The 10,003-nt window shown below is 47.2% G+C and overlaps 1 long non-coding RNA gene across 1 annotated transcript; it reads left to right on the forward strand.

Moving 5' to 3' along the window:
• The first annotated feature begins 1,580 nt into the window (after nucleotides 1–1,580).
• LOC118652044 lies at nucleotides 1,581–8,480 on the forward strand. Its single transcript, XR_004966416.1, has 3 exons — nucleotides 1,581–2,312; nucleotides 3,661–4,034; nucleotides 7,779–8,480. It is a non-coding gene; the product is annotated as an uncharacterized LOC118652044 (long non-coding RNA).
• The last annotated feature ends 1,523 nt before the right edge of the window (nucleotides 8,481–10,003 follow it).

Raw genomic sequence — 10,003 nt, forward strand, 5'->3', positions numbered from 1 at the left:
GGGCAGCTCAGCATGGAGATGTCGCGAGAAGTCGCTAGGAAGAGAAGGGCTAGTTGAACAAGATTTGTTTGTACAGACTTACCCTCGGCCTTGACTCCCCTCTGGGTGAGAGGGGTGTTCTGTTCTTCCTGGTGCAGGGGGACCTTTCCCACCTCCGCTGCTCCGTCTGGCTTCGGAAGGGAACGGAAGGCCCAGCACCCTCTGCCAATTGCCCTTTATTTAAGTGCCTTTAACTCAAAATAATCCTTAGCCAAAGTGGCATATTTGGGGTATACTGCACCCTTCAGTTGTACATTGATGCAATGACAGAAACCCTCTTGTCTTCTTGTGCTGCTTCGTGTTAGTACTAAGTGGGGGAGGGGCAGGGACAGGGCTACAGGGCAAATGTTCTTTCAGAGTTTATAACCTAACAGAGAGATTCACACACACACGCATACACCTGCAGAGAAGCAATCAGATACACCCTCATCTTCCCATCATCACAGCCACTGAAGTACTATGCCTTCAGCCACACTCTCTGCTTCCTTCCTATTTGCGCATATCTTAAACCAACCCCTCCACTCTGTCCCATCTCTTGTCTTGTTAGGGTTAATAAGTCTCCCTAATGAGGAGTTTTTTCTCATTAAGACCAGACAGCAAGTATGGTCTATTTCTTTCAGTATCCTTCTTCATCCCCTGCCTCATCACTTTATTTCTACTGTACCACTCCTCTCACTCTACAAACCAGTCTAAGAGCATACATCTTTAAAAATAACTGTGGCCCAGCTGGCGTGACTCAGTAGTTGAACGTCAACCTATGTGAATGCCACAACTGGCGTGGCTAGGGTTCAGGATCTGGAAAAGGGCCGAGCACAAATGAAGACACTGGACAAAAAATATGAATTTAGAAATCATGGAGGGCCAGGCAGAAAACCCTTCTCTAGTGGAAAGGCTTCACTGGGGCCCAGGCCCTGTTAGCTTTTATTCAATTTTAGAATACACATCTTGCCGTTAGTTAGGCAGGCAATCCGGTAGCATATAGACTATCTTAAAAGTCAATAAATATTAGTAAAGATTTACTTTGAGACTATTAGGTCAGGAAATTGTCCTGACAGAACAATAGGTGTATAGCTTTAGCCCTTGCTAAAGCTCAAGGTCCATCAGCCTTCTGAGTTCCCTGTTGCACTTTCATGATAGTGTAGACCAGTGATGGCGAACCTTTTGAGCTCAGCGTGTCAGCATTTTGAAAAACCCTAACTTAACTCTGGTGCCGTGTCACGTACAGAAATTTTTTGATATTTGCAACCATAGTAAAACAAAGACTTATATTTTTGATATTTATTTTATATATTTAAATGCCATTTAACAAAGAAAAATCAACCAAAAAATGAGTTCCCATGTCACCTCTGACATGCGTGCCATAGGTTCGCCATCACTGGTGTAGACAAATGGATAGCTTCCAGCAGACCTATGAACCAGGAGGTCATGGTTTGATTCCCAGTCAGGGCACATGCCCAGGCTGTGGGCTCAATCCCCATTGGGGGGTGTGCAGGAGGCATCTGATCAATGATTTTCTCTCATCATTGATGTTTCTATCTCTCTCTCTCTCTAACCCTAACCCTCTCTGAAATCAATAAAAAAATATTTTTAAAAAATTAGGTCCCATGTAATATGATTTATACTTACACTAAAAAGTTATTTGCTATTACTCTACTTTAACCAGGTGCCCTTTATTTTATCTGGTAACCCTAGTTTTGGAGGGAAGTTTGAGTTGTGTGTCAGAGATGCTGAGTAGGCAGTTGGATCAATGCGCCTGCACTTCAGGGGTGAGTTTTGACCTGGAGATGAGCACTTGGGAGACATCAGCATAAAGGTAGCCTCTAAAGCGATGAGACGATGAGACAGGAGGAAGTCAACAAGGGAGTGAGCGTGGACAGAGAACAAGTCTAAGGAGGAAGGTTGGGGCCCTCCAGTGGGAAGAGATGGGAGAGACGAGGAAGACCCAAAGAGAAGACGGGGAGAAGGAGCCAGTGAGGTGGCATGGAAGTAAGTCTGTCCACTAGGTCCCTAAGGTACAGGTGGCTCAAGCACAACTTCCGACCGTCCCAAATTCTGTTTCCTCCCCTATCCCACCCCAATTCAAGATACAACTGCATCTATCCAGCAGCAGAGGTCAAATATCTAGGAATTATCTTTAATTTCTCTTTCCTTCACCCCCACACATGCTTATTCCAACAGCAAATTCGGTCTCTTTTGCTTCTAAGACATGCATTTAATCCATCCAGGTCTCCCCATCTCCTCTACTCCTACCGTAGTCCACCTTCATGAGCGATGTAAGTATATGTTATACGTATGTATATGTATATACATATCTCTCTCTTCTGTGTCAAATCTTACAATGGTATCTCGATGTCAGTATCAGTCCAATAAAATCTAGACTCCTGTGTGGTCCCTGTTCCTACTTCTGACTTTACTTAGTAACGCTCTCCTGTTCGCCCAGAAGGATTCAGCCTGGATGATGCAGGGATAACAAAAGGGAATTATTTTAATATCCTAGCAAAGAAAGAGGGCGTGAGCTGGAACAGCTGGGCTCGGGGGCCGGGAGTGTTTGTACAGGTGCTCAAATATTTGCGACATTTCAGACAGAGGTGCAACAGGGTTGGTCCTTGATTTCTGCCTTTAATTGAATTCTTTATGGCTCTTGATTTTAGGTCACAGACCATGAAGAATTATCTGAAAAGACAAGGCTATGAACTTTCGTCTCTCAGAAATTAAAAAAACAAAAACAAAAAAACCTGGCTTTCTGTTGATTATTCTAAAGGCTGGTGATTGAAAGCTGTACATTCTCAGCAGCCATGTTGTGAATGCTTGACGCTGTATGTCCATTTGTTTGTGGACACAGAAAGTTTAGGAGAAAAATGGAAAGGCTAGGCACAAAATATTGAAAGAACACAGCAACTTTCAAATCCTCGGGGTTGGCACTGCTCAGCCTCCCTGAGAAATGACCAGGACAGCAACTATAGGTGTGATTCGTTCAGAGTGTCCATAGAGGAGTTTCTGATCACAAGAAAAAAGTGACAAGAGTGCATTTTACATACTTTTAAAAGATTGGGGGATGGGTGGAAAAGGTGAAGGGATTAAGAAGTAGGAATTGGCAGTCACAGAACAATCATGGGATGTCAAGTACAGGATAGGGGACAGAGCCGATCACATTCTAACGGCCGTGTCTGGTGTCAGATGGGTACGAGGTTTATCCAGATGATCATTTGGTAAGTTATATAATGTCTGATCACTGGGGGTACACCTGAGACTAAACTAATTAGCCCTCCCTCTCCATTGTATGTCTACTGTCATTTAAAAAAACGATTAAGAAAGAAAAGATTGCTGTTAACATTTGTCTGAAAGGGTACACAAGAAGCAGTGTCACTGCTTGCCATGAGGGAAGGGGACAAAGGCCTGGCTGGAGGTCAGGTGTGGGAGGGAGATGGATTTTTACTGTGTGCCCCTCTCTGTATTTTGAGCCTTGTATTATGTGTATGGAGTACCTACTCATGCAGAACTGATTTTTGTAAAATGACAGCTTAAAAGGGCCAGAAAAATGAAATCTTATTTATTTCCCCCTCTATAATTTCGTATGTAAATTTTAAATGTTTGTTCCCAAAATGGGCGAATATTTTGCAGATTGTGGGACGACGACCCTGGACGTAGAATCGGGAGCCCGGAGAACCACGTTCAGTGATGGAACGCTTGGAGCTATCCAGACGTCAGCCGATCCTGGTGCTACTGTGAGCTCCCTCCCCTCTCTCACCTGTCAAATGCGGGACCACGTGGATGAGCTGGGCAACCCGGTTAGCGTGGACAGTCGGGAATGTGTCTCGCATCTCAAGTGAACAAGTATCTGCTGACCTTCCTATCAGAGGAGACGTTTCCACCAGCATTGCCGGGATTTCATCTCAGAGATGCTGAGGGCTTGATGTCAGAGCTCCCCTCACTGCCCCACCCACATTTCACACCAGGAAGTTGGTGGATTTGCTGGGGGGGCTAAGAATGCACAGGTAGGAATTATCTTTGATTTCTCTTTTCTTCACCCCCATCCGTGCTTAGTCCAATAGCAAATTTGGTCTCTTTTGCTTCCAAGACATGCACTTAATCTGTCCAGGTCTCCCCATCTCCATTACTCCACCTTCATGAATGATGTAAGTATATGTTATACGTGTGTATGTGTATATACATATATATCTCCTCTGTGTCAGATCTTGCAATGGCATCTCGTGTCAGTATCAGGACAATGAGATCTAAGCTCATGATGTGCGGTCCCTGTTCCCTCGGACTCGGCTCAGTAACGCTCTCCTGATGGCCCAGGAGGATTCAGCGGGGACCTGCATCCCATGGGCTGAATCTGAATCTGAATGCTAATTCCACCCTCAGGAGCCAACACGTCAGGAAAATGTTAATACTTCCTTCAAATGGAAATCTTTTTTTTTCTTTTTTGGAAAAAAAAAGGGTTCTAGTTACTGTTCTACCAGAAAAAAAAAAAATGTTTCCAAATGCCCATGGAGTCGTGTTATCAGAAGTAAAGAAAACAGTGTTTCTTTAAGGCAAGACGAAAAACCCAGCCCCCAACACATGGAAGGGCCTATCCATGGGGTGTCAGGTGCCCCCTGTGGTCTGGGCAGAGCCGGGTAGACTGCGCCTCAGCCTCGGGCTCCTCGCTCTCCCTCCCTAAATGCTCAGGGCGCTGCTTGTGAGTCTGGAGCCGGGCCCTGCTGGCTCCGGGATCTGCAGTTTCCATTCTGATACGGGCTCTCAGGAGTTCTTCACGCAGTGGCTTACGTGAGTGTGGCACGGGCGGGAGGGAGAGTTTTGATAAGAGGACTCTCCCGTGGCCTTCAAAGCATTTCAATGCGGAATCTTCATGCCCTTAAAACAGCATCTCATGCTTCTGCTTCTCGCTGCTTGAACCCTGCGAGGGTGGCTGAAGCAGGGACCCTCTCCGGGGATGGCCCTGTGTCCTCCCTCTGGCGGGTGGGCTGGTCCTGCTGGAGACTCCTGGTGGGGTGGGAGGTGTGGTGAGAAGGGAAGGGGTCAGCAGGGTTCCTCCGGGGAGGGTGGGCTGTTAGCATGAACCTCTGGGTGGCCATGGAGAGGATCTCGGGAGGCAAACAACTCCAGGAAACACGTTCGGTCCCGGTCCACACCCCCTGCCCCAGGCCCACAGGAAAAACCTTCTGGCCCTAGGAGGGAGGTCCGGGAGGGTGGCTCAGAGCTGCCCGGCTCCTGTCACAGCCACAGGCCAGGCCTGCTGGCTCGGAGGGACTGGGGCAGAGGGACCTGGGAGTCTGGGAGAGGCCTACTCAAAGGGAAAATATATTTGTATGAAACACACCCCCCAGCGATGGCTGGTGCTTTCTCACTGTCCTTGACAAGGAGACCCCCTTGGGGGCAGTGAGGACTGTGGGACTCTGAATGAATAGCTTCCCCCACCAACGGTTCTCGAATTCCTCTCCTTAACGTAAATTTAAACACAAGTGAATAAATGAAGTTCCAGTTCTTTCAATGCCTGGAAACCGCATGCTCTGTAGAAGGGACTCCAGAAGCCTGGGTGGGGGTGGTTTCTCTCTCCACACCACCGCGGAGCGGCCCCTGTGCCTCTCGGAGCAGAGAGCAGGCCGGTGTCCCCGCAGCCCGGACCCTCTGTGGCCCCAGGGAGCCAGGCCTTGTTTCCCGTGTCATTTTGCTGCCGCACCGACAGCGCTCCCCAGCCGAGTGGAGCGGCAGCACCGCGTGTTTTCAGAGGAAACCAGGGGTCTGTGTTTCCATCCACGCCCCGTGCTGCCTCTCGGACCCGGGCCCCTGTGCTCCCCTTCACGGACACGTTCTGTCGCATTAGCAGGTTTTCAATTGTGCATTTGCTCTCCTCGCTCCTGGCAGGTCTTTTGATTCCTAATTCAGAGACAGGGTGGAAAAGGCGTGGATTTCGGAACCAGACGGACCTGGTTACAAGTCCAGGCGCTGTCCTTTAGATGGATTTAGAGGGAGTGTGCATGTTTCTTAGCCATTCTGAGTCTATATCTGCAACGGTCTAAATAGAGATGTTAACATCCACACATCAGGGTTATGGGCAGATAAGAATAAATCTGATGCTACCAGCTGGCGCGAGCAAATGTAAGCTTCCTCGCTCTCTGTTTCTATGAAAGCATCGTGCAACATGGTCTCACCATGATGACAACAACTATCGTATTTATGAAGCCTTACCATGTCACAGTGCTAGGCTGGAAACTTCAGTCTTTGAACAGAACTATCCTGTAACACCCCTTCCCTCCTCTCTGTTGTGCTAAGCCTTAGTTTTCTGTAGAAGCTAGAGGTTTCCTGCAGCTCAGACAGCTCTTGACGCCGATGAAACTCTCCTACCCTATTCCTGTCTCACAGTTACAAAGCCTCTTAGCTCCCCCATGGGCTTTTTCTGAAGCACCCTTCCCTTGATCTCGCTGCTCTGATCAAGAGTTTTCGATGGCTCTTCAGTGTAAATCAGCAGAGAGATCAACGCCCAGAGCCCAATCCCCACGGGCGGCCCTCCAGCCAGTGTTGTGTGGGGAGAGTCCGCCTTCTCTCTCTAACTCTGCCCGCCCCCCCCCCCGCCCCAACTTTCCACCCAGCCCACTTCTGGGCACAAACACCACATCTCACTCCTGACTTCCTTCATGTAAACGTTGTTCATGCTCTTCCTCCGCCTAGACTGAGATTTCCTTCCTTATTTCTCTTCATCGAAATCCAAGACGAACCAAATGCAAACCCATATAATTAATACTTGTTTTGCTTTGGAAAAAACACACAACAACTTCCCAGGTAGACAGGTTCTATCTCCTTAACCCCCACAGGTTATAATCCTTCAAGGAAAAGAAAATTATATTCTATTACTTTAATGTCGCTCTCCACCACTGAGCCTCGTCAGACCTACAGGAAACAGGAGGGTAGTTAAGAAGTACAGAAATAAATCACCGTTGAAATGATTAGTAAGCCACAGAAGCTTCAACACCGAAAGATTTCAACTTGTCTGTGATGAAACTTTGGCTTAATTGACATGTGCTATATGCAGGGTTCATTTTGTTTTAAATTCATGCGTTTGTTAAGCCAGACCACTCGAGAAGATCCCAAGAATTTGCAATCAAAGCTACATAAAGAATGATTAAAATGTGGATCGTTTCATAAGAACCATGGGGTGAAGGAGGGAGATAATTGTACAGTTTAGTTTCCAGATTGGTGAAGGGTTGCTTTCCTGAAATGAGACCGTCTTGTCGGTTGGAACCTAACGGAATTGTGTGCATGAAAATACACTTATACAAGGTGGGAGCATGGCATCCAACCGAGATGTTAGGCGGTAACCACTACCACTGTTTAAAAAGCATGCATACGTTTAAGTTAAATAAATTGATAGTTCATTTTTAAAATGCAGCTAAAAAGCACAGTACCCAAAGCATGTCTTCTCCAGCATGCGGACCGTGTAAACGGATGGGACAGCAACTAGTGAACTTGCAGCAACTAGTGAACTGAGGCTCGCTGTGGGACCGAGCGGCCTGAGTGAAATACTCCTCGCGCGCCCACTCTATGGCTTCACAGTACGGAGGTTACAGTCGCTCAAGCACGCGGTCTGAACACTTCTAACTCAGGGTTTCCTGGGCCAGGGTCTAAGCCAAGGGCCGTTTTAATCGAGCCCGACATTTAGCTCTGAGCTGCATGGCAGCCAAGGACAACTGAAGATTTGTGTGCCTTTTGTTATCTGACGTTTAAAATGTCGCCAGTTCTTTCTAGTATCCAACCGAGGGAAGCTGGTCCTGGGACTGCACAGCTAAGGCGGGGACTGCAGTGGAGATTTCCAAACCCTGGCCTTTCTCGTCAAGAGACAAGAAGAGATGAACGTACCAGGATACCTCTGTATGACATTTTGACCCAGCGCTCAAGTGATGTCATCTTCAGAACCTTCTGGTATAGCCATATAAGAGGAGGGCGCTGAGAAGACTGAAGTGGCCTACTTGGTCTTTAAAGCTGAACATAGGGTTAAAGTGTGACTCAAAACTGAGTTTCAGGAAGTCAAGTTTGAAAAGCCATTATCTCCCTTAATCACTTCTTTCTAATGTTCCTTTCCTTTGTTCTCTATTGGTTTATTTGGGATTAAAAAGCAAATAATTTATGTAGCACTTTGTTATCATAAATAAGTTAAAAATGTTAAATACCTGATGCGCCCGCAGTGTTGGCTGCGGGTGTGGGGTAGGTGTCTATCTGACGCTATGCGTGGCTGCAGGGGCAGGTGTAGGGAGCCCCTCCCAGTTAATGCAGAGCAGATTTGCGTTGGGGAGAACTCTCTGGCCGTGCAGTAACCGAACGAGGGAAGAGTGAGGGGTGGGAGTGGACAGATGGGGCAGGGAGGCCATTCTGAAGGCAGCTGTAGATTGTGTGAGAAACAGGGGTGGTCCGAGGTAGACACAGTGGGGACTGAGGGAGAAGTGAATGGATTTGAACGACATTGCAGAGGTAGGACTGAGCGGGCTTGCAGATGGATTGAGGGTGGGTGGGAGGTGAGGGAGATGGCAGAGTTGAGCACAGGCAGGTTCCAGGGTTGGGCAGCGGAGTGGATGGATGGTGAGGAACCTCTTGGCCTAGATACTGGTCTTTCATTTCGACTTTTCTTGAACGGACACTAAAGGAGAAGGATGTGCACGCCTGAGGAGAAGGGTCATCTCCCAACAGAGAACACAAGAGGGAGTGACCGAAGCTCAAGATGGAAAGAAATGACCGGCCCCATTTTAGGACTTGCCTGACCTTCAACAGTATGGCAGCGGATGCACTGATTGGATGGAAACACCTAGAAAAAAGTCACTCGCTGCCTCTCTCCCCAGGGCTCCAGGAAACAGAAACTTCCTAATGGTGAGAGCCCACACGACACAGTACATGCTGGTATATTTACAACATTTTCTGTAAATCCTGCCTTTGTTCCTCTTTATATTCATACTAGAGGCCCAGTGCACAGAGTCGTGCACTGGTGGGGGGCATGGCCTGTGGGGATGGCCCGCTGTGGGAGTGCCACTCATCCTGGTCAGCCAAGTGGCTGTGGATCTGCCCTCTAAGTGGCTGCTCCCACTGAGGGAGCACCCTGACCACCACGGGGCAGCTCCTGTGTTAAGCGTCTGCCCCCTGGTGGTCAGTGCATGGCATAGCGACTGGTTGACCAGTCATTTTGATTGTTCCGCTGTTTGGTCGCTGGGCTTTTATGTATATAGATTCTTCCCATTTTTCAACATTCACCATCTTCTTCCTCATTTATTTCATTGTCTTTATTACCATCTAGGCCAGCCGTGGGCAAACTACGGCCGGCGGGCCGGATCCGGCCCATTTGAAATGAATAAAACTATTGAAAAAAAAGACCATACCCTTTTATGTAATGATGTTTACTTTGAATTTATATTAGTTCACACAAACACTCCATCCATGCTTTTGTTCCGGCCCTCCGGTCCAGTTTAAGAACCCATTGTGGCCCTCGAGTCAAAAAGTTTGCCCACCCCTGATCTAGGCCATTGATGGTCTCATATAGTCTTTTTCAAGGTGACAAAGCTACTTTGCTTTGGACACTCAAATTCTTGGTTTTATTTAATTTTCTGAGCTTGGCTTTGCATACTCTCTACTTAATCACATTTTACTAATTCCTTCACTTCTTATGAATCATTGAATTCTGTGCACTTTTAGCTAATCCCTCCCCCAGCCCACCCTTCAAGAACACTGTCTTTTTGCCTCTGTGCCTGGTGGGCATTCAAATACAAATTCTGAGATGAGTATTTTTGGAGGTTTCAAGGATTAGTTTTTCAGCCACTCTGGTACTTTTTTTTTTTTTTTTAACTAAAGAAAAAAAAGAATTAGATTCAGTCACCTTAACTCTTCCTCATGGACTTGGGCTTGATGTTCAAGGGTGATGAGAGAAAAAGACACACAATAAAAACTATGCAGAGGAAAACAATTGCTGTGATGTCCTCCT

This window comes from Myotis myotis, unplaced genomic scaffold (genome assembly GCF_014108235.1).
Source record: "Myotis myotis isolate mMyoMyo1 unplaced genomic scaffold, mMyoMyo1.p scaffold_m19_p_3, whole genome shotgun sequence".
Lineage (NCBI taxonomy): Eukaryota > Metazoa > Chordata > Mammalia > Chiroptera > Vespertilionidae > Myotis > Myotis myotis.